Genomic DNA, 24,525 nt, shown 5'->3' with positions numbered 1-24,525 from the left:
CTTGGGTACAGATGAGAAACGCTTTTCCAGGGCTGCTGCAGCTCCAGCAGGCACAGCTGGGGGCGGGGTGCATGCCCCACAGTCCGGTGCAGGTCTGAGTTTGTCTGCTACCTACATTCCCCAGCCTGAGTGAGGAATAAGCAAACTGTGCACTTCCCCTTGCTCCCTGATGAAGGGGAATAGTTAGCAATGTTCCTGTAAGAATTGGAGACCACCCACTGCCCTCCCTAAAGGGCGCATGGGGGGTGGGAGGCTCAAGGCTTGGGGCAGACCCAGATGGGAGTGAGTGTGTCCCCAGACTGCTTGGTGATTCTTTTCTGTACAGTTTAATGAGAAGCAATCCTATTTCAGGCACATGCCATTGTCTTGGCACTACCAAACACTTACTTTGCTTTAAGTTATGTTATGATCAGAGGCAGCTGCATGCCAAATCTGGCGCTCCTAGCTCTTACTGCTTAGGAGGAGCTCTTGAACAAATGGACAGACACGTAGATAGACATGCTCACAGGCCAACAAACTCTCTCAAATATATATTGTAGATGAAAGAAGGCCCTGAGGAAAAGGATGGCCATTCTGCTGCTGGTGAGAGTGTCGTTCATCTTCCCCTGCTGGTGGTTCTGCCTAATGACTGCAGCCCCCAGCTTCCCTTAGCTTTCATTGAGGCTATGTCTGCACCACAGAGTTTTTCAGGGATACATCCCTGAAAAACTCTGCTGCATCCAGGGAACACAAAATCTGATTTTTTTTTTTTTTGGAAGAGCAAATGCGCTTTTTCGGCATCCCTTTAAACCTCATTTCATGAGGAAGAAGGGATGTTCCAAAAAAGGGGGGGTTTCTGACATTTGGGCCAGCGTAGATGGGTTGTATGTCGGAAAAGCCTCTTCTGAAAAATTTGCATAGCTTTTTCCAGAAGAACAGTGAAGTGTAGACAGAGCTTGACAGTTAGGCATGGAATCCCAGTCCCACTAGAGTCAATGGGAGTTTTACCATTGACATTGAGGCCAAGATTTCACCTTAGGTCTCTAACTTCCTTAGGAATTTTTTCCTGCTCTGTCCTACTGCTCCCCTACTCTGCAGGCTTTGGCCATGGACTGTGCTTGGACACATGGCCCGTATCCCAATGCACCCTTACCTCCTCCATGGTTCAGTGGAGAGACTTATGTAAGGGCTAGACAACACGCAAAAGGCTTCCTGACTAGCTCCCCCACACAACAGAAATGTAATATTTTCACTGCATTTGGGAGCCTTACCTTCTCCTACAAAGACCACCCGGGATGTGCTTATCTACCATTAATGTTCTGTTTATATAATGTCCTGTTACAGTACATAATTACAAGTAACCTATAGATCCTGTGTATCCTCAAATTTTTACTCAGTAATCTCAGATGGCATTTTGTAATTGTTAATAATTTGTTCCTTTTGAAGATCTAAAAATGAAATTCCATTGTCTCTGTTTTATATGATTGGATTATAGATCAATGTCTATTGTATTAATCCCAACATAGTTTGTTGTATGATATATTGGTCCCTGACCTTCCAGCCTTAGAATAATTTGAACAGCTAAAATGAGTGATTAGAGGCATTCCTAATGTAATTTATACTTCGATTAAATCTAAATTTCCCTAATTTGGGGTCTCATAAATTTCACTGAATAGGTTGTGTGATGTTTTCTTTGAAAATTGCAGTTGGGCAACTAGCTTCACCCACCCTTCTCTCACTTTGAGCAATGCAGACTAAATAGCGTACAAGTTCAACTTCTCTGGTCCGGCAACATCCATGGTCCAGCGTGATTTTAGTTAGCTGGATGTCCACTTATGCATGTAGCCAAGTTTCCTGCAGTCCCATAAAGTTTGTTTACAGACACCAGTCCTGGTTCTCAGTGTTCTGTGCTGTTATTTACCTCTAATTTACCCCTAAATGTCTGCTAAGAGCCTAGTAAGCAGTGAAAGTATTGGTAATGCTGCTAGACAATATTGACCTTCCATGGTTTGGCACAGTCAGGTCCCGAGGATGCCAGATTAGAGAGGTTCAACCTGTAGTGATGCTTGTATGTATTTTCATCCAGCTGATCATGTTACAAGTGTTTAATTCCATGCACCGTAATCTGCATGCTGTTTCACATGCAATTCTTAGCATTATTAGGATGAGGCGAAGACAAAGAGCCAGCATGTGAAAGGACACTATACCTTCAGAACTAGAATAAGGGCCTGCGGGACCCATTGAAAACTGGAGCTAAGCCTAGGGGGCCATTCTCAGCATTGTACTTAACCTCTGCAGGGCTTGGAACTTTACCTAGCTTGTAAAGTAAGGGTGTTATCAGAGGGAGATCAACCCAGGGTAGGATCTGGTGTAGGAAAGCCTGGAGGAGTTGCAATAAGGCAGTGGCTATCACCCTTTCCAGACCACCTTTCAAGAGTCTGAATTGTCTTGCGTATCCCCAAGTTTCATCTCTCTTAAAAATGACTTGCTTACAAAATCAGACCTAAAAATACAAAAGTGTCACAGCACACTATTACTGAAAAATTACTGGCTTTCACGTTTTTACCATATAATCTAATATATAAAGGAGAATGTTTGTGCACTAATAACTTGGACACTATGAGAGCTACCACAACCAAACTTTGCATAGGATAATCTTTCATAGAATCATAGAATAATAGGACTGGAAGGGACCTCAAAGGTCATTGAGTCCAGCCCCCCGCCCTCAAGGCAGGACCAAGCTCCGTCTACTCCATCCCTGACAGATGTCTATCTAACCTGTCATCCAGGAGAAGGTTTTAAGGGACTGGGAGGGAAGAGATGAGAGACCAATGCCTCTTCCCGGGGCTGCACGGAGCTTGGCAGTGCAGGGAAAAGCGGCTTCCCAGGGGAAGCGGAAGGGCCAGTCACTCACTAAGGCCGGCGGAGGAACAAGGAAGTGGAGGGCGGGCTTGGGTGCCGGCGGCAGGTGCGCGGCTCCCTTCCCCCTCCTTCCCCTCAGGCTCCTCACCTCAGTTATATCACCTGTCAACTTATATTTCAACAATATATACTGACAAAGCACAAGGACAGTCACTTAAAGTAGTTGGAATTGATTTGGAGACATCTTGCTTTTCACGTGGACATCTCTATGTTGCGTGTTCAAGAGTCGGAAGTGGAAAACATTTGTACATATTTGTTAAGAATAATGAAACAAAAAATATAGTTTACAATAAAGTTTTTGATAACATATAAAATTGGTTTATATATATATATATTTTATATATTTTAATCCCTACAGAACTCAGTGCAACTTTTCTACCATTCAAAAAACAATAATGGACTACAGTTTTTCTAAATTTTGTTCCTCCACTTTCCCGAGCAACGCTGGGTAACTCCCGCTAGTTATACATTATTTGGAATATAAACACTGTACTTAATTTCAGTGTGCTGTATAGTATATACACTAAACTACTACTACCACTGATTTGTCATGGTAGGTATGACATTTTAGTTTGTACTGAGTTAGTTGGTGCTTTTTATCAGTGGTGGAAAATAACTAAGTAGTTACACTACTCAAGTACATTTTTATTGTATTTATTCTTTACTCGAGTAATTTATTTTTGTGGTACTTTGACTCAATTCCTTTTTTTTTTTTTTTTTTTAAAGAAGATATTGTACTTTTTACTCCACTATCATTTCTGGAAGCACTTAGTTAGTCACTACTTTCAGAACCCCACTGACAGTTGCTCAAGTCAACTCTCTGATTTGCTAAAGCATAGCCGCATGCACAAAGCATCCAATTGTCAGGCAATGATGATTTTTTTTTAAATAACCAACCCACGAGCACAATGACCTTGCCAATGAATTGACACCTTTTTATTCAAAAACAGCATCTATGCAGGAGTGGGGAGCCCTGAGCCTCATGGGCCAGATCTGGCATGTTGAGGAGAAGCACAGTGCTGCAGTGCTGGAAACTGCTCGTGGGCGGGTTTCCCCATCGTTCCCATTGGCCAGATTTTGGCTACTGCGAGCACTGGAGCGTGGCAGGGAGTGCATAGCTAGATAAGCAGCCCCCCACTCCCTTCATGGCCAGCCCCTGCACTCCCTCCCTCTCCTGCAACCCTCCTCCCACCCCGCTCTCCAAGCCCCGGTCTGCTCCTGCATCTGCTCATCCCATCCCTATCCCACTCCCTGGCAACCCCCTACTGCACACTGAACCCCTCATTTTGGCCTCACCCCAGAGCCGGGGGGCTTACAAAATCTGTTAACCCTGGGACCACAAAAGAGTTAATCTGGTCTGTGGGTAGGGTGCCAGATGGTTGAAACAAAAATACCGACCACCCCCTCCCCAACAAAAAACAGGGAAAAATTCTGTCAAAGGGGGGAGACCAAAGTTGTTGAGCAAAAAAAAAAAGGACTTCAAGGACTTATTAAGCCAAATTTTTTTTTTAAATAAAACAGCATTAAAACAGCATGTCCCCTTTAACAGTGAGTGCAGGGATAGGAATAGGGGAGAGGTTGAGGACTAAGACCCAGGGGAAAGCATTGCTTCCCCTAAGTCTTTTGGCCAGCAGCCATTTTGTGCCAGCAGCCTTGGGGAACCAGGTAAGCATGGGGGCTAGGGTCAGAGGACTGGGGGTGTTGGGAGCCAGGGGGAGGCCGGGTGCTGAGTGTTTGTAGGGTTGCCAGGTATCTGGCATTTTCGCCTCCTGGTTAGGGAAGAATTCAGAAAATACTGAACATTTTAGGTGTCCAGTATTCTCTGAATTTTTTTACTGGACAGGAGCTAAAAATACCGGACTGTCCAGGTGAATACCAGACATCTGGCAACCCTATCTGTGGGAAGCCCTGAAGGTTGGTCCTCCCTGCCTCCTAACCCCTTCCTCTCCTGCTGAGGGGCTGGAGGCACCAGGGAAGTGAGGTATCTCAGTTCGGAGCCATATCAGTGCGGGTTTTTTGGTTTTGGATGGGGGGGGTTGCGCCTCTCTTGTGTTGGCCCCAAATGGTTTTTCTGTAGATCAGATGCCCCCACCCCAAATAATGGTGCCCTATGATAATTCAGGTGGTTAACTGTAGATTTCCATAGGATGGCTACTTTTTACATCTGGATACTTGAGTACAATTAAGATGTGACACTTTTGTACTTTTACTCAAGTAGTTTTCCAGAAAGATACTTTGACATAATTACATTTTTTTCAAAGTCACAGTACTTTTACTCAAGTAACTTTTCTGGATACTTTTTCCACCACTGCTTTTTATGTAGCCTGATATCAAACTAGGCCAGTGGTCCCCAACGTGGTGTCCGTGGGTGCCGTGGTGCCCGTAGGTGCCATGGCGCCCACCGGGCCATTTATGTGCGCCCGTTGAACAATTTGGGCCGGCCCCACCCCAGGCACATGGGCTGTGCCAGCCCCAGGCGCGTGGTGCATGGGTGGCCCCTGTCCTGGGGTCGCGGCACATGCCGGTGCCAGCCCCGGGCACGCGGTGCATGTGCGGCCCCGCCCCAGGGTGCACAGACTGTGCGTGGCCCCGCCACTGGGCGCCCGACAGCCCCAAAAGGTTGGGGACCACTGAACTAGACAAATATCTAGATGAGTTGTTTTACTCCCAGAAGATCTGTGGGTATGCTCAAGGGTAAATGTACCCCTTGTTGAGAACCACAGTAATAAGGGAACCCATTTGAAGGTATGTTATGTGCCTGGTTTTATTTTTGTTTCTCTTGGAGAATAAAGTGGCCTTGTATGCGTTGAGTCATTGTAATTCTTAAGCCTCAGACTCTGAAATCTAGATGACCCTACCCCTCTCTCACACAAACTAAACATTTTTGCCCATAGGATTTGGCAGGGCCGAAAGTGGAAAAAATTCAATTATTGCAAGAAAGGTTGCTTGTTTGCTGTTCTGTGGGCGTAACCTGGAAATACTATGAATCTTCTAAGAGAGCCTTTTCTCTGAAGATTTCAAGTCAGATTTGTCTATGAAGAGGGTTTGAATAAAGCTCAAATTAAACCTCCAAACTTTTGGTTGCTTATCTGAATTTCATGAATTTCTGACCTATTTGATATTCACCCCTTACTTAGTTTTCAGTGTAACTCATGCATCTGATGAAGTGAGCTGCAATTCATGGAAGTTTATACCATAATACAGTTTTTAGTCGTTATGGTGCCACCGGACTCCTTGTTTTTGCTGAAACAGTTTAACATGACTACCTCTGAAACTTTAATTTTAAGTACACCTCCAAATGCCCCCATATGCACTATGTTGATGCTAACTTAGATGGTTATTGAGCATGAAAATGGCATATGGGGAGAGAGGAGGTCTTCTCTGTTGTTACTATTCATATGTCAGGATTGCCTAGAGGCCGCGGTTGATTTCAGTGCCCCATTGTACTAGGGATATGAAGGTGCTTTTAAGCCAGCTCCCAGTATGCCTACCACCCCGCTCCCAGAGAGCCAGTATGCCCGCTTCTGGCACTCACCAGTTGCTGCCCCATGCTGCTGGCTATGATACAGAGGTGGCAGCAGCATGGGGCAGCAGCTGGCTCCCCAGGAGCAGGGTGGGAACCTGCATATAATCGCGAATGGTATGACGCCTGGGCTTATTGGTTTACCATTTAAACAGTTACACTCTTACATCCCTGCCAAGAAATTCTTACTGTCTAAATAGACAGGTCAGAGAAAGGAAGTGTTGTTATCCTTAGGTTACAGTTGGGAATGTAGGCAGAGAAAGCCCGTTGAAGAATCAGGCACTGAGCTCTGCTCTTTTGAATCTCAGTTCAGTGCCTTAAACACAAACCATCCCTCCTCCCTGTTCTTGTGGTCTGAATCAAACAATCTCTCTCTCTAGTCTAATATTTATAATTTTAACAGTTGCAAAATTGCACATTATAGCAGCTAAAGAACACTTATTTGCCATCCCCATAGAAGTCAGCTTCACACTCCAATGGAATTTTCCAGGTGATATGACACAGCCAACATGATGAATGCTGGGGCATTGTGTGGAGGAAGGAGCAGCTAGCAACGAGCAGGAATGGAGGTTGTAGGACTTAAGAATAAAAAAATCCTGTAAGTTTGAAACTAATAATAGACCTGATCAAGAGGGGAATTAAAGGAGCTCAGGACCTGGCAGTCTCAAGGCCAGTGTGTCGAATGCCCCTCTTAGCCATAGCTGTGCAGCACACAGCTATCACAGAGAGGATTTTATAAAATGAATTTCAGGAATGGAAATGTTCTATACAAATGGTCCTACTTTCATGCCTGCTCCAGTTTGAATGATGCTCTTTACAAAGACGAGTGGCCACTTTTATACCTGCTTACACCACCGATCTGCATCCCACCTTCTATTTTTGTATATTAAATGTTTAATATCAAATGTAAACCGCCTGGAATGACACCAACATTGATGAAAATGGAAAGCCGGGTAAACGATGAATGAATTTCAGAACTCACTGACTAAGAGCTCAGTCCTAGAATATCTGCTTTCGACAAAACTCCCCTGAAACCAGTGGGAGTGCTGCTTGAATTAGGATTTCAGTGTCAGGCCCTAGAAAGCTTTTTCATGTGGGAGGAAAGAGGAAAAGAGAGGAAGCTGCAAGCAAATAGGACAGTTAGTGAAGGAACAACTCCGGGAGATAGTGTTGTAAAATGTCATTTGCTCAGTGTTATAATTAAAGGGAATATTAAAGAAATGAAAACTGCAGCACAGAAAAAAAAATCCTAGATTTATAATGCTCCAGATGTTTTGCTCAGAATAAGCTTCATTGACCTGGAATATTAAAGCATGCCAGAATGCTCACTAGAGCATAGTTAATGCCTCTGGTAGGGTTTGTTTCAGGATGTTTGGTTTGAATTTCAATGTATTTTGCATTGTGAGCACAATAATCTGCAAAGAACATTTGAAGTTTAAAGCTATTTTGGATTTTAAACCTACATATGCTGAGTCTTGCATAGTGATTTTTCCTTTTGATTTAAAAAACGAGTCATTCAAAAATATGTGTAACCTTTGTTTCCTGAAATGTTCTTGTAGGATTTGCTTTATCAAAAATCCTTGTGAGGACAAATGTGTTTAAGGAATCTTTTAATTTTTAGGTAGGTGTATCTAGACCATTTTCCTCATGATTAAAAGTTGTTGATAAAACCTGTGTTATCCGGCATGCTCAGGGATTAGGTAGGGTTACCAGGTGGCTTCAAAAAAAATACCGAACACACTTGATCTCAGATGCGTGGGAGGGTCTGGCCTGGAAGGGGGGGTCAGGGCAGAGGGGTTGGCAGGGGGATATAGGGTGGGACCAGCCGGCGGGAAGCAGGGCTGGCCGGGAGTGGGGAGAGGGGAGCAGAGTTGGCCGGGGGAGATTGGGAGGGAGGAGGAGGAGGGGAGAACTGGCTGGTGGGAAGCAGGGCTGGCCAGGAGGAGGTTGGGGGGGGGGGGGGAGAGAATCAGTCAGCGGGAAGCGGGACTGACTCAGGCGCATGCAAATCAGGGTGCTGCCTGTCCCGTGCACAGTCCCGGCGAAGCATGAGCGAGTCCGGCCCCGGGAATTCCATCCGGTCCCGCCCCTGCCCCCGTCCCTCGCGTAGTTGCATATTGCCTGGCTGGTAGACACTCTCATGCAGCATGAGCATGTTTACCAGCCAAGCAGTAAGCAACTACATACTGATACTCTTAATAATAATAATAAAATATACCTAATTAGAAAATATCGGACATTTTATATGTCCAGTATTTTTTCAATTTGTTTTCCAGACAGAACCCTCAAATACTTGACTGTCCAGTTCAAAACCGTACACCTGGCAACCCTAGGATTAGGACGTTCCGGTTATCTAAAAATTCCAGTTATCTGAGGGTCCCATCAACCTAGGAAAACTCAATGGACAATAATAATAAAACTCAGATTTTTAATATTGGTAGCTTTGTAGTGTGAGGCAGTTGGTCTCACATTTCTATTTAGAGTTAAAGATGATTAGTACTTCTTAAATAAAAAATGGTTAAGCTAATCAGGGTAAACCAAGCCAGGCCTGTGCACCTGAAAATGTGACAGTATTGTGGCTGTGGGCAATGCCGGTTAACAAAGTTTTCTGGTTGAGTGCCAGATAACAAAGGTTTCACTTTACTTCCCTCAGACTTGATCCAAAGGGTAGCCTCAATCACATTCACTCAATCAACATAAAAGTGGCCCAAACATAGAGCATCATTTTTTCAAAAAAATATCTGCAGTAGTGGCACCCTGGACTTCATAGCATCACTTTCACGGAAGGAAGATGTAAACTTGAATTGTGAAGTAAGAGAGTACGCTCTTTCTCACAGCATGTGAGCTCTGCCCATGTACGCTTCACTCATTGTTCCCAAGATGTAAAAGGACAAGAAAGACTCTTGCTTTGTTCCTCTGATCCTAGACTCCCCAGACACGCATCTGCATATGGAAGGGCAAAGCAGCAGACAGAACCCTCCCACACTGATGTATTTAAAATATTGCTCCAGCATCAACTTAATAAATATGTAGTTCTAATAGAGCAGTTACAATAAGCACCCCAGTAGGAGGTAGTCTTTTAAAAAAATATGGGCCATATTCTCTCCTGCAAGGTATGTGTGGTGTAGGAGAGAGGGAACTCGTTACTGATCCCTAATTCTCAAGCCGCTCCAACCCTGGTCTGATATAAGTTAAGGCAGCCTTTGGACTGTTCTAATCTGCAACAACTGGCTGGGGTACTAAGAGAACACAAGCCAGGTGAGAATTTCTATTGAAGAGCTCAATTGGGTTATGCACCCTTTTAAATCCCCTCCTTCCTACACCACTGCACCTTTAGCAGAAGTGGAGGGTTGGCTTGGGTGGGCTTCTGAAGACTTGCCCATGGAGTGGATACAGTGCTGCTATCTCCTTCCCTTGAGGCAAGCAGCATTAAGGTTATGACTGCTTGCCTGTTCCTTCCCTTAGTGGCAGCGTCAGGTTTCATTAACTAACCTCTGCTCTGCTCCTCGCCAGGGCACTTGGTGAGAACTGGCAAGGTTCTCTGGCAACTGTTATTTATTGTTTATTATCTGTGTTGGCAGTAGTGCCCTGATGTACTGGATACTTTCCAAACACAGAGGTAAGCACAGTTCAGATATGCACAGGAAGGGTGGATGTGTAATTCAGGCACTGGACTAGAAATCCTGAGAGCTGATTCAAATTTTAGCTCTGTCAGAGGCCTCCTGTTTAAATCACGTAATCTCTCTCTGCCACCGTTCTCATCTATCAGTGGAGCCGACAGTGCTTTTCTCCTGCTCTCTGTCTTGTGTGTTTTAAATTATAAACTTTTCAGGGCTGTGTCTCACTGTGTTTGAATAGGAGGGCCCCAAGTTCAGTTGGGGCCACTCAGCATTGCTGTGATCCAGATAATTATTGATGCTTATAAGAGGACTTTGCCTTAAAGAGTTTTATGATGGAAATAAGACTGAGACCACTAAACTCATGTAGGCTGCTGAAAGTTATCTGGCAGCACTAGCTCTCACTCAGGACTGACCTGTCTTCAGTCTATGGATTTAGGGACAAGTCTCTCTGTATCCATCAGCCAGCTATCCTCTCTACCTCTTATTGCTGACTTCAGTCATGCCGTAGCACCACACCAGGAATTCACAATAGCTGCAGTGTCTTTTCCTGCCCTTGTTCCTACTTTTATCACCCTCTTCCTTTCTAGCCCTCCTAGGGTGGAGGGGCAAGAACAGTGGAACAATCTTTTTCCTCTGACAGGTCTTGCCACTTCCATATTGATACCTGATTGGCTAAGCCGGCATCAGCTGTCACCAGTCGGCCACTGCCAGATTAGAAGTTCTAAATGGTGACAGCTGGAGATTCCCAACTGACACCTCTAAGCACTTCACTTTACTAGCCCAGTTGCTGCCCTGGAGCAGCAGAAATAGTCCTGCTTGCCTTGCACATAACTCCCCCACCCCACCCCACCCCACCCCACCCTTCCTTCCCACTCTCCTCCTCAGCCCCTCTGAAGGCTGACACTGAATTAGGTACCTGTGCTGTTGTCAAGTGGGTGATGCCTCCACTGGACATCCCTCACTCTGGGTCAGCCCCATCTCTGGTGTTATCCCTCTGCTCCAGACCCCTCTTTCCCGTTGACCCAGCAAGAAGTGGTGTGGAGGTCACTTCACAGGGAAAGGAGTCACCCTGGGAAAGCTGGCATGATGAAGGTAGACCAGCACAAGCCAGTGAAATTCAGGATATCCCTCAGAACCTAGGACCATTGAGAGGTATGGCCACATGGGAGGGGAACCTTAGTAGTGACCTGAATGCTTGGGGCTTGGTTATAGCTTTTAGAACACAGGGCTGCTGGGGGAGAGCGGCAGAGATGTAGCTCTCAAGCAAGGAGTGCTCTTGCTATGACTTTGGAAAGGAATAGTTTGCACTCCAGTCCCACGGCTGCAGCCCTATCAATCCTGAGCAGGGCAGGACCACGGCTACACCCTACTCAGACAAATCTGTTCTGGGGAGGGAACTTTACATTCAGGGAGCACAGGTATCCATGTTATGGCTGCACTGCCTCAGGAGTGCTAACAGGGAAGAGGCTTCCTGCCCCTTCTCATGGGAGTGCATCCATGTCATGCTATGGAAGTAATAATTTTGTCCTTAGCTGCCTTTAGTTGTTGGTACAGAGTGGTGGATCAAGGTGTTATTCAGAGGCTGCTATTCCTGTGAGGAGTAATCAATAATATTGCCTTTATTTTGCCTATGAAGAAAGAACAAAAACAGCCTCTTCCACACAAAAGAAGTGTTTACCAGAGAGCAAACAATTGGAAACACTGAAGGCTACATTCTTCCTCTCCCCTGATATTTGGACAAAACTCCCATTGAACGCAGCCCTGAGACAATGAAAGTGGTTCTATGTATTGATGCAAAGACTCAACTGGTTCTCCCCTTCCCCCTTGTACTGTCAATTTCATAGCCCAGGACCTATCTTGCAGAGCTACTGAAACACACCCCTGCCCCCCAGACTGTCATTGGAAATTGGGAGCATTCTGCTTTTTGCAGGCTGCACTTGGTACATTGTAAGATCAGGTCCTAGGGTCCTGAAGCTTGAATGTTTTCAGCTCAGGGGATTATTACGCTAGGGAAAACTTGAAAGAAAAGATCATTAGGACATTAAAGTCCATTCCTATGCTTATGTACAGAGAATTGCACAACATTGTCTGATCCCTCAGCTGAGGCCTCTTGGCACTGTGGTAATACAAACAGAGTAATTAAAACAAACCAAAAAAAAAGCAGCGTGTACTGCCAGGATTTTTCTGCACTCCCTCTCCTCTGGTTGAAAATGGGTTTTACCCATCTGAAAGCGTATGTCCCAATTTCTTCTGCTTTTTGGCCTTTTAGTGAAATTGTAAAGCTCTGCTTGTGTATTACCATAGTCTGTAGTTGCACAAAGAAACATAATCTCACAAATGGAGTGTGATGATTTCACTGTGATGTCATAGGTGGAGCAACTAGGATAATGAGGGAGGAAATTCCTAATTAAAACATCAGTAGATACCATTAACAAGTAAGAGCAACTATGACTTTATTCTCCTTAATACCCTACTTATTAATAATTTGAACATGCTTTTGTGAGCATTGCAAAGATCTTTAAAACATAAGGTAGTAAATTATTAAAACTATGAATGAATAAGTTGACTATATTTAGGTAAACTTGTTAAGTTTTAAAATTTCCTTCCTGTATTGAAAGATCTAAAACCGCAATTCTCTAAAAGTGAGCTCTAGATCTCTAGACTTTATAACCATCCAAGGGACAGATGTTAAAATGCTTAGCAAATTTTATTTTAAAGTACGTACCAGGATTTCAGCAGGAACTGATTATGCAGCTGTTTCTTTAGACCCATTAGCTTACTCCAGCTTCTTTTGTTGATTGCTATTCAGGGCTTTTAAAAGGCAAACAATAGTTGCTATTCCCTTTGTCAGTGAGCTCGATTGATGGCACGTGTATTGTCTGTTGGTATTATTGAGACTAGCGGCAGCCTAGCTTTGCTAAACTCCTGGGCAGTAAGAGAATGAGGACATGAGGCTGACGCATAGTGAGGCTTTTCATGTGTGCTTTGTGCGCCCAATCCACAGTGAAAGCTTGAGCAGCCACTAAGGAGCTGAGCGTCTGACACTGAAAAATGAGTGGGCTGCAATGAAAAGAGGGGGATGGGCAGAGGAGAGGAAGAATCCTTTTCTGTTTTCACTTGGTGAATGTGAAAGGCTCCTCATGCAGATTTCAGTGCTGTTCAGAGCCTGTCTGTGCAGAAGAAGAGCAAGATCCAGAAAGACATTAATTATACTGTCAAAAGCTTCTTGTTTAATTTCAGTGCTTTTCACTAACTAACCTGAAGCTATCTGTAAGAGCTGCATGCTGTCCGAGGATTTTGTTTTGTCCTTTTGAAACCAATAGAATTTTACTCCTTATTAAATTGAGAGATTGACAGTGTGTGCCATAGACAGGCACAATGTGGGCAGATACTGTGAATGCTTCCATCTGCAACTCCTCCTATGTACTATGCTATTTTGTCTTTATCTTTAGCAGCCCTAAATCCCAAATTGTCCATGTCTAATTATAAGGTGCTTGTTGCTTATAAGGAAACCTCTGGAGTTTGAGAGAATCAACCAGTTTAATTAGACTCTGAATAGTTTGAACGTATATTCACAGCTTTCCAGGTCCTCTCCTTCTCCTCCTTCCCTTTTTCTCTGGCATATTATTTCCTTTCTCTTCAAAGTTCCTCCTCTGGCCCAATACAGTATACCATATACTTCATCTTCACTTCTTTTTGTTCTCCCAAAGTTTTATCTCTGTCTCTCTCTTCCAACAGATCCCATTCCTTAGGTACTCTTCTATCATGTTTCTCTTGGGCCTTGCATTATAAATGAATGACTTATTTATTTTCAAGTACTCTGTTTTATGATGTCCCTCAGGTGCAAGGTTCCTCAAAATACATCATCTAGCTTGGAGACTGGAAATGTTCTCAAACCTGCTAGTTATGGCAGAGATTGGTAGACAACTTCTGACTCTTGGCTACGTCTACACTGGTATGATTTTGTGCAAGAACTCTTTTGCAGAATAGTTCTTGTGCAAAAACTCTGCCAGAAGAGAGCGTCTACACTGGCATGTGCCTTTGCGCAAGAGATGTGCTTTTGCGCAAGAGCATCCTTGCCAGTGTAGATGCTCTCTTGCGCAAGAAAGCTCTGATGGCCATTTTAACTATAGGGCTTTCTTGAGCAAGAAATTCATGTTGCCTGTCTACACTGGCCTCTTGCGCAAGAACAGTTGTGCAAGAGGGTTTATTCCTGCGTGAGAGCATCATAGTTCTTGCTCAAGAAGCCCTGATTTCATACATTAGAACGTCAGTGTTCTTGCGCAAGAACTCATGGCTAGTGTAAACAGGCAGCTAGTTTTGGCGCAAAAGCACTCGCTTTTGCGCAAGATCACACCAATGTAGACACAGCCAAGAAATATTTCAGGACAGGCAGAGGAGCGAGGCCAGGTAGAAAGCAGGTGAAAAAATGTACTCTGTACTACTTGAGACCAGCTCTGTCGGAATATGCTCTGAAATAGGAGAGACGAGTAGCCATATTGTATCTTTCATAATTGAAGAAAAATCTGTGAATGAATTTTGAAGAGAATTTTATGACCAGTAACATTTGCAATGCCTAGTCTTGTGGAAAGAATTCCCTGATGTGGATTTTTTATCTCCTGTTTTCCATGCTTATCCTAAATCCATAGTGACTGCAAAAAAAAGTGACTAGTGATTTGGGGTTCCTCCATTTTAAGTGTCCAGCTTGAGACTTCTTAAAGAGGGCTGACTTTCAGAAAGTGCTGAGCCTCCCCTCCCCTCCCCCTTGTGACTGTGTAGCCCCTTCAAGGGTCCCAAGTTGAGCACCCAAAAAGTGAGGCAGCAGAAATCACTAATTACTTTTGAAAATCTTGGCCTATGTTTCTATATATCTCGTTTTTAAAGCATTTGAAAATCCTGAAAGAATAATGGAATTATCTTAGAGAATGACTAAGGGGCTACTCAAACTAGGGATGTGAAGGACTGTTTGACTAATTGACTATCCAATAAGCAAATGCTTATCGGTACTTCAGTGGGGAGGGAGGGGTATTTCGAAGCAGCAGTGCTGCATGGAGCCCAGGATCAGCTGGGAACTCCAGCTGACTCTGGGTTCCTCGCAGCATTTCAAAGTGGCAGCACCGCTTGAAGCCTGGGATCAGCTGGGGAGTCCTCAGCTGACCCCAAGCTCAGTGCGGTGTTGCCAATTTGAAATGCCTCCATGGTGTTTCAAAGCAACAGTGCCGCACGGAACCTGGTGTTGGTGGGGGAGTCCCCAGCTGGCCCCGGGTTTCCTCGCTTTCAGCTTTAAAGTGTAGCAACAGCCCTAGGGCTGTTGCTACGCTTCAAAGGCAGAGGCGCTCTATCGACTAATTGAATCGTCGATGCAAAAATGCGTCATCTATTCAATTAGTCAATTACCCGATACTTAACATCCTTAGATCAAATTCAGCCACCACTGAATCTCAGTGGTCCAGCCTAAGTGAAGCTTTCACCCTTCCCTTCATAAATATTATGGAGAGTAGAGCATGCGACTGTATGCATAGGATGTTTTCATCTGTTTAGGTCCAGCTTCCAATACAAATATCACCAGCAGGCTTTTAAATAGCCAAAGCACACTCCATGATCAGTCTACATCAGCTCAGCCTGTTGTTGAACAACTCCTTGTTGCTATGAAAGTTTCCAGTGTATGGCTTCATGAGCTATGGCATTAAGGAATAGGTGGAGTCTTCCAAGATTACAGTGGGTATTTTGATTTCCCATAGAGTGATCTTCTGGTATGGGAAGAAAGTCCCTGTTTGCAACTTCCGGAATACTCCAGTGTTCAGAAAGATGCACGTGTCGTGCACCTTTTCCAGAGCAGACTGCATTAATGTCTCTGAAATGCCCAGAGTGATCCATAAGCACTGGAGAAGCATAGAGAAAAGGTCCTTCTGATTATTATACTCAGAGGGATGGTGGGTCTGGTGCCAGAATTGGAATGTGCATGCTGTCAATCACCTCTCCATAGTTAAGGAAGCCCATCTGTGCAAAGCTATCCACAATGTTGCACACATTGCCCAAAGTCATGGTTTTTCAGAGCAGGATGCCCTTGATGGGCACTGCTCGAGTTCATCGATCGACTTTCCCACTCCAAATGGATTGGCGACTGATCGGTAGCTGTCTGGAATAGCCAGTTTCCACAGTGCAATTGCCACACGCTTCTTCACTTGCGGGGCAGCTCTAATTCTCTTGTCCTTGCACTACAGGGTGGGGGTGAGCTCACCACAGTCCCATGAAAGTGGCTTTCCTCATCCAAAAGCTCTGCAGTCACTGCTTATCATCTCAGACTTGCATGAGGATGAGATCCCATCACTCAGGGCTTGTTACACGAGCCCAAATGCAGCATTCCACCGCAGCCAGCACCTCCATGAATGCCACAAGAGTTGTATCAGTACATTGTGTCATAGATATATGTGTGGCAAAATCAGTATCTGACTCTTCATCACTTTTCAGATTAAGGAATAACTCATCTGCCATTCATGATGTGTTAGAGTGGTACTCATCTCCCGTGAGCACTCCATCTGGCTGAGTGCATGTGCCTGCACTGCCTTGGGATTCAGCCTTTTTGGCTACTTAACCCTCTGGCCAAGTCACTCAAAACCCTTCCTGGGTACACACCAAACAGAGGCCTATCCCTGTACCCTCTGCTAGTGTCCACCTTGTTTCTGTTTGTTTCCCCGCTTGGATAGAGTGGTGCCTCCAGGTTTCCTCTCTTGAAGCTAGAGTCCTCACCCTTACCACAGGCCTCTATCACTGTTCATCATGCTGTATCCAGCTCTCCACTTGGGGCTCTCTGTGGTGCTGCTGCTTCCTCAACCAGACAGTCCCCCCCACTCCCACCCACACACACAACCACCTCCAGGCTTCACTCTTTCAGGGCTCCAGAGACTCTGGCCTTGCAGCTTCTTCTTACACACCTTCCTTGCCCCCGATTGGCTGATTTCTCTGCAGCCACTCTAGCCTCCTTAGAGGACTTCTCTGGCCCTTTTCTGTCCTCAGGCTTGTTGGGCCTGTCATAGAGACCTATCAGAATTTTCTTCAACAGCTCTGGATCCATTCCCTCACGACGAGGAGGCAGAGTACAAAGCATAAAAGTCATTGAAAGATGGTGCTAAATGTGGACAGAAGTACTGGGGTGGCTGTACAGAAAAGTGCGGCCCTTGACCACTTTCCAAAATCTTGGAGTGGCCCCCCACCAAAAGTGATTGCCCACCCCTGCTCTGATATTAGTTTTCTCCTCTTATAGTTCCACTTTCAGATTGGTTCATTATATGTGTTCACTTAGGCTATGTCTACAGTACAAGCTGAGGTGTGATGCATTGTAATATGGTAGCCCCAGTAATGGCAGTGGAAGCCCAACTGAGCTAGGCCAAGTACAGACATATTTGAAATTGACAGGCCTATACTCTGGCATGGCTCAGCCATGCATCTGCTGCCATTGTCTTTGCTACCTAGTGCAGCTACACGTCTTATTTATACTCATGCTAACTTGGTGAGAACAAGTGCAAGTTTGTGGACAGAAGCAGAGGATTCACACCCCTAGCTCCTAGTGTAGACATAGCCTTTATAACCATGCCCAAATTTCATTCACCTATTACATATGTAGGTTTGGCATCGTGTGTGTTACTCAAGCATTCAGATGGCAGCTCAGCAGTCTTTCCCCTCCTGCTTGTGGATGATGGATAGGATGATACACTGATCCCGTCAGTATGTTTTACCACCAGCCATTAGTCACAGTGCAGCAAACAGGTGTTCCCAAGCTGTCCTCTTTGTGGGTCACCTTTTCAAGTTAGGCTTTAGGCACCATATGGTGTTCTGTCAAAATAGAGCAGGGCTTCTCCTAAGTGGTGGAGTGACTATATAACATGCAGCACACACCTGGGGCATCGTGGGCCCAGCAAGAAGAACAAGAAGTTCCACGTAGCTATTAATCAGAGTTTAAAAACGTGGGGGAAGCAAAGAAAGGAAGTTTCCATTCCCTTCTCCTGGTGCAGTGGTTCTCAAACTGGGAGTCTGAATTCCTGAGGGGGTCACAGCTTACAAGGTAATTCCATGGGAGTTGGGAATTGTTGGCCTCCAGCCTAAATCCTGCTTTGCCTCCAGCATTTATAGTGGTGATAAATTCTATTTAAAAAGTGTGGGCTTTTAATTTATAAGGGGGGGAAGGGTTGCACTCAGAAGTTTGCTATGTGAAAGGGGTCACCAGTACAAACATTTGAGAACTGCGGTCCTTGTGTGTTCCTATAACACTTGTGATCACCTGACTTGGGCTCTGTGTGGAGCGTCTGTGATTGCCATAGCAAGATGTGGCTGTGGCTACAGCAACCAAAGGTGGCCCTCCATTTTAGGGTGTGGGCTTCTGTACTGCAGGGAGTCTCAGGTTGTGGTTGCTAGTGGGCTGGAGTTTATGTAAATTGGAAAAAAAAAAATGTAAGTGTTAACCACAAAGACTCCCTGTCTAAAGAACTTGTTATTTATTATTGTATTACAGTAATGCTTAGGCGTTCCAGACATAGACCCAGATCCCAGTGTGCTAGGCACTGTACACACCATGACTTCAGTAGCCCCTTAAGTTTTCTGTGTTTGTCACCGTATGGTGCCCTAGCAGGGTCCTCTAGTTTGCAAGGCTTTTAAGTAGAAGGTGGTGATGTTTTCTAGGCTTTTAAGTAGAGGTTGCTGTTGAATGGGATGATACGTTAACAGTTGGTCAGTCATCTGCTGTCATTGAGCCAGTTATATTTCCTCCATTTGGAGATTGTTGGTTTTAGATATTTAAATAGTACAATAAAATACGTGCATATAGTCTACCCCAAAGTACCTTATAGCACATGTACCCAGAGTCGTCACACACAGCCCACAGTATTTGAGTATAGGCTTATGTTTACTGGACTGAGCTGTTTGTGATGCAATAAATGCCTGTAAGACACGCCACAGGATCAGATTCTGGCTGAGCTTGGCACTTTCTTGTCATCCCCACCGCTAACAGTGGTTTCTGCCCTGGGGGAGGAGGGTAGCATTGGAATTAATTGCAGCTGTAAAACTGAAGTCAATTCCTCTCTCCTGCTGATGCCACGACAAGGTTTAGCAGAGCAGAGAGATAGCAATAGTGCACTGTTAGCACAGACAGTGACTCCATGGGAGCTCCAGGGCTGGAACACCTACTGGGAAAAATTGGTGAGCACCCACCGGCAGCTCCCCCTTCCTCCAGTGCCTCTCCACCCTCCAACCAATGGCCCCTGGGAATCAGCTCTTCCCCTTCCCTCCCTGTGCCTCTTGGCTGCTGCGATCAGCTGTTTCCCAGCATTTGAGAGGTGGGGGAGGGGGGCGGGCGGAGTGAGGATGCTGTGCACTCAAGGGAGGGGGCAGAAGTGTGTGGGAAGAGGCAGGGTGAGGGTGGAGTGAGGTTGGGGTGGGGCCTGGAGCAAAGCTGGGGGTTAAGCTCCCCCTGGCACTTTTGAAAGTCAGTGTCTGTCTATGTTGGTGAGTTTTCTCTGAAACAGTCTGTTGTAGTGCTTTCTCCAAGCGCCCAATTATTTGCAACTGGCACAGGTCAAAATCTTTTCAAAGAACTGGGGAAGCAATCTGCTGAAATTTCAAATTGCTTCAAAAAAAAAGGAGAAAAGTTTTGATTAAATATTGGAGAGGGTGTTCCTCTTTCTTTAGACCTGCCCTAATTCTTACTATACTTTATATTTGTGTCCTGCCCCAATGGCAATCGGGTGCAACATTTATATATACAGTAATTCCTCATTTAACACTATAGATGTGTTTCAGAAAATGATCGTGTTAAGTGAAAACGTGTTATGCGGGGTCAATTTTCCCATTGAAAATAATGGAAAACGTGGGGGTTGCGTTTCAAGCGGTGGTGTCTGTTGGGACCGGGACATAAGGTTGGGGGAGAAAGGGGACTGGGTTACAGCAGGTAGGGGAGGTGTTTGGCTCTGGGAAAGGGAAGGGGAGGAGAAGGGAGGGGGATTGGGATGGGAGTATGCCCCTGTGACAAGTCTGCCGGGACCCGCACTGCGTCCAGTGAGGGGATGTCGCTGGGGAACAGCGCGGCAAGCAGCGAACCCTCTACCACTTTTCAGGGAGGCGGGGAGAAGCCCTGCGCAGCCCCTGGCAACGGGCCAGCTGGGGAAATCTTGTTATTCCGGGGACGGTCGTGTAATTCAAAAAACGTTCCCTAAAAAAAAATCGTGCTATCGCGAAAAAGTGTTAAACGGGCACATGTTAAGTGAGGATTACTGTACTGTTTTCATAGGCAACTAGCTGCACTATACTATACAGGTCATAGTACAGAGAGAAGAAGAAACAAAAAAGGGAAAGTGAGACAGTATTTGGCAAACACAGAGAGACACCAAATATAGATCAAAAGGTAGTTATTAAAACAAATAGGCTAAGGAGCTATACAATAAATGGTTAGTTTGGTCCTGCTTTGGGCAAGGGGCTGGAATTGATGTCCTCCTGAGGTCTCTTCCAGCCTTGGGACTCTGATTCTATGAAATAAGGAAGTAATATTTCATTATGACCCATGGGAAGCAAGACTGAAGGGAAAAACAACTGAGGAGAGTTGGAAGTATTTCAAAGGGACGTTGTTAAGGGCCCAAAAGCAAACAATTCCGCTGTGTAGGAAAGATAGAAAATATGGCAAAAGACCAGCTTGGCTTAACAAGGAGATCTTGCACGATCTCAAAATAAAAAAGGAGTCTCATAAAAAATGGAAACTAGGACAACTAACAAAGGATGAATATAGGCAAGCAACACGGGAATGCAGGGGCAAGATTAGAAAGGCAAAGGCACAAAATGAGATCAACTAGCTACAGGCATAAAGGGAAACAAGAAGACCTTTTATAAATACATTAAAAGCAAGAGGAAGACCAAGGACAGGGTAGGCCCACTGCTCAGTGAGGAGGGAGAAGCAGTAACAGGAAACTTGGAAATGGCAGAGATGCTCAATGACTTCTTTGTTTCGGTCTTCACCGAGAAGTCTGGAGGTGTGCCTAACGTAGTGAATACAAGCAGAGAGAGGGTAAGTTTAGAAGATAGGATACACAAAGAACAAGTTAAAAATCACTTAGGAAAGTTAGATGTCAGCAAGTCACCAGGTCCTGATGAAATGCATCCCAGGATACTCAAGGAGCTGATAGAGGAGGTATCTGAGCCTTTAGCTATGATCTTTGAAAAATCATGGAAGACGGGGGAGATTTCAGAAGACTGGAAAAGGGCAAATATTGTGCCCATCTATAAAAAGGGGAATAAGAACAACCCAGGAAACTACAGACCGGTCAGTTTAACGTCTGACCCAGGGAAGATAATGGAGCAGGTAATTAAGGAAATCCTATGCAAACACTTGGAAGGTAATGAAGTGATAGGGAATAGCCAGCATGGGTTTGTGAAGAACAAGTCATGCCAAACTAATCTGATAGCTTTCTTTGATAGGATAACAAGCCTTGTGGATAAGGGAGAAGCGGTGGATGTCATATACCTAGACTTTAGTAAGGCATTTGATACGGTCTCGCATGATATTCTTATTGATAAACTAGGCAAATATAACTTAGATAGGGCCATGATAAGGTGGGTGCATAATTGGCTGGATAACCGTAGTCAGAGAGTTGTTGTTAACGGTGCTAAATCCTGCTGGAAAGGGATAACGAGTGGAGTTCCGCAAGGGTCTGTTTTGGGACCCGTACTGTTCAATATCTTCATCAATGATGTAGATATTGGGATAGAGAGTACGCTTATTAAGTTTGCAGATGATACCAAACTGGATGGAGTTGCAACTTCTTTGGAGGATAGGGACATAATTCAAAATGACCTTAGCAAGTTAGAGAAATGGTCAGAGGTAAACAGGATGAAGTTTAATAAAGAGAAATGCAAAGTGCTCCACTTAGGAAGGAACAATCAGTTCCATACATACAAGATGGGAAGCGACTGTCTAGGAAGGAGCATGGCGGAAAGGGATCTAGGGGTCATAGTGGACCACAAGTTGAATATGAGTCAACAGTGTGATGCTGTTGCAAAAAAAGCAAATATGATTCTAGGTTGTATCAACAGGTGTGTTGTAAGCAAAACTCGTGAAGTCATTCTGCCGCTCTACTCTGCACTAGTTAGGCCTCAGCTGGAGTACTGTGTCCAGTTCTGGGCACCACATTTCAAGAAAGATGTGGAGAAATTGGAAAGGGTACAGAGAAGAGCGACAAGAATGATTAAAGGTCTAGAGAACATGACCTATGAAGCCAGGCTTCATGAACTGGGCTTGTTTAGTTTGGAAAAAAGAAGATTAAGGGGAGACATGATAGCGGTTTTCAAATATCTAAAAGGGTGTCACAAGGAGGAAGGAGAAAATTTGGTCCTCTTGGTTTCTGAGGACAGGACAAGGAGTAATGGGCTTAAAGTGCAGCAAGGGAGGTTTAGATTGGACATGAGGAAAAAATTCCTAACTGTCAGGGTGGTGAAATATTGGAATAAATTGCCAAGGGAGGTGGTGGAATCTCCCTCTCTGGAGATATTTAAGAACAGGTTAGATAGACATCTGTCAGGGATGGTGTAGACGGAGCTTGGTCCTGCCTTGAGGGCAGGGGCTGGACTCGATGCCTCTCGAGGTCCCTTCCAGTCCTATGATTCTATAACACTGCAGTATCACTAACATTTCAGCATGCAGCTACTGAGATGGCCGCAGCCTGCAATCTAAAATCTATGGGGTTTCAGAGCCTTAACCCCAGTATGCACCATTTGTGTTAATCTATGGGTGGACAGAAGAGCTTGTGAGATGCTTCCTTGCAATACCCAACACCCCCTCTTCTGCATAAAGAGCAGGAGAGAACATGGCCAAAGTGTACTGTGCTCTGGCTGATTTCAAGCTTCTGGGCTGCTCTGAGTTTTATATCAGGTGCTTGTCCCATGGGATTTTGGAGAAGGCTGGCAGAACACCCTTTTTTAATTTCCCTCCAATTGAACTGAGTACTAGTCTGGGACACCTGCAAATCCAAGCTTTTGATGTTTTTAGCTGACTGGATTCATAGCTTCTCTCTGCCTTTCCAGGGATAATTTTGTGGGGAAAAACCTAAACAGTGTTGTCAAAAAGGAAGTTCCCAGCCAGGTATTCTTGAGATGGAAATGTGTTCCAGGTGAAAGACGGGCCACGGCCTCCCAGTTTGGATCTGAATGTGAATCTCCTTCTGAGCTGCCATCAGGTTTCAGAGTATTCAGATCTGGGTTTCTGGTTTGGAGCTGCCTTTATTCCACATTGGTGGGGGAGGTGATATTTGTATTATAACTAGCCTAGGGCTCTAGCTGAGACTCCAACCTCATTGACCTAGACAGAGAGATTGTAAAGGACAGTTCTTGCCCTGAGGAGTTTACAGCCTACACAGGCAAAGGGGAAACAGAATCCCAGAGAGGTAAAAGCAGTTGTCCAAGGTCACACAGGAAGCCAGTTGCAGCGGTTGGAATAGAACACAAGTTTCCTAATTTCCAGTCTAAAGCCCAGTCCAACAGATTACACCATCTTGTGTCATCTTTTTAGATGCTACAGTGCAGTAAAGGAGTACTGTATTTGGGTTTGCAGATCCATACTGAGTCAGTGAATGGAAATGGTGGCTACGACTTTTCTGGCTTTTGTTAAAAACAAGATGAAGCAAGTTATTTGCTGTAGGAATGCTGCAGTATGCTCATCTGCCATTATTGGTGACAGCAATGATTAGCAGTGGCAGCTTTTACTGTAATTGCACAGATCATAATTAAAACATATTTTTGTCTTACGAGCTGTGGCAAATTCAGAATTTCTATAAGGCAGCTCTGGGGAATGAAAGCAATTTTCATGTTTATAGGGAAGTGCGCGTTACAAAAGAAGTCTTGGCAGATGACTTCAGGACTTGTTTGCATCTAAAGCACATGACTCCTGCTGAAGACAGAGTGCCAAACTTTCTCATGGGTAATTTTTGGGTTCAGATCTGAATGGATTCAGTGTTGCCCATTGGACATGCTCATTCCCACAATGCAGCAGCAGAGCTGAGGTTCGTTCCACTGTCCAGTGGGGCAGACCCATGGGGGTGTATGCTCTGGGGCAGAACCCTGAGGTGGTGCTGCCCATGGCAACATGAAGGGTTAGGGAGGTATGGTGATGAAGTAAATCAATGGAGAGGTAGGCATGATCATGGGTGTAACTAGATACAGTAGTCAGCAGCCCTGGCTAATAGAGGGTTTGGTAGCAAGTACAGCTACCTGTCCATATATATGGCTCCCAGCTATGCATTTTCTCAACACTTCTTAAACATCCATGATTTTTTTTTCTTATAACACTTGTGTGAACTGGAAGAATATTATCTCTGTTCTGTAGACACAGAACTGAGACACAGAGCAATCCTAAGATACTTGTCTAAGAAGCTTGTGTCAGGTTCAGGATTTGAATTAAATTCTCTCAAGCCCTAGCCCCAGTGCCTTAACCACAAGGCCATTTGTCCC

At 44.9% G+C, this 24,525-nt stretch overlaps 1 protein-coding gene and 1 long non-coding RNA gene across 14 annotated transcripts in view; one reads left to right on the top strand and one right to left on the bottom strand.

The window, feature by feature from the left end:
- LOC142827173 (uncharacterized) overlaps nucleotides 1-12,964 on the bottom strand; it is a 30,635-nt gene extending 17,671 nt beyond the window's left edge. The window contains exon 1 of the long non-coding RNA XR_012901645.2: nucleotides 12,770-12,964. This is a non-coding gene — a long non-coding RNA (uncharacterized LOC142827173). The remainder of the gene's footprint in view (nucleotides 1-12,769) is intronic.
- Nucleotides 1-24,525, top strand: part of PHACTR1 (phosphatase and actin regulator 1) — a 457,014-nt gene that overhangs the window by 197,824 nt on the left and 234,665 nt on the right. The window lies entirely within an intron of this gene.

The sequence above is a fragment of the Pelodiscus sinensis genome, chromosome 2 (genome assembly GCF_052426305.1).
Source record: "Pelodiscus sinensis isolate ZL-2025 chromosome 2, ASM5242630v1, whole genome shotgun sequence".
NCBI lineage: Eukaryota > Metazoa > Chordata > Testudines > Trionychidae > Pelodiscus > Pelodiscus sinensis.
The sequence above is the reverse complement of the archived record's forward strand: the minus strand, read 5'-3'. Positions and strand labels throughout refer to the sequence as shown.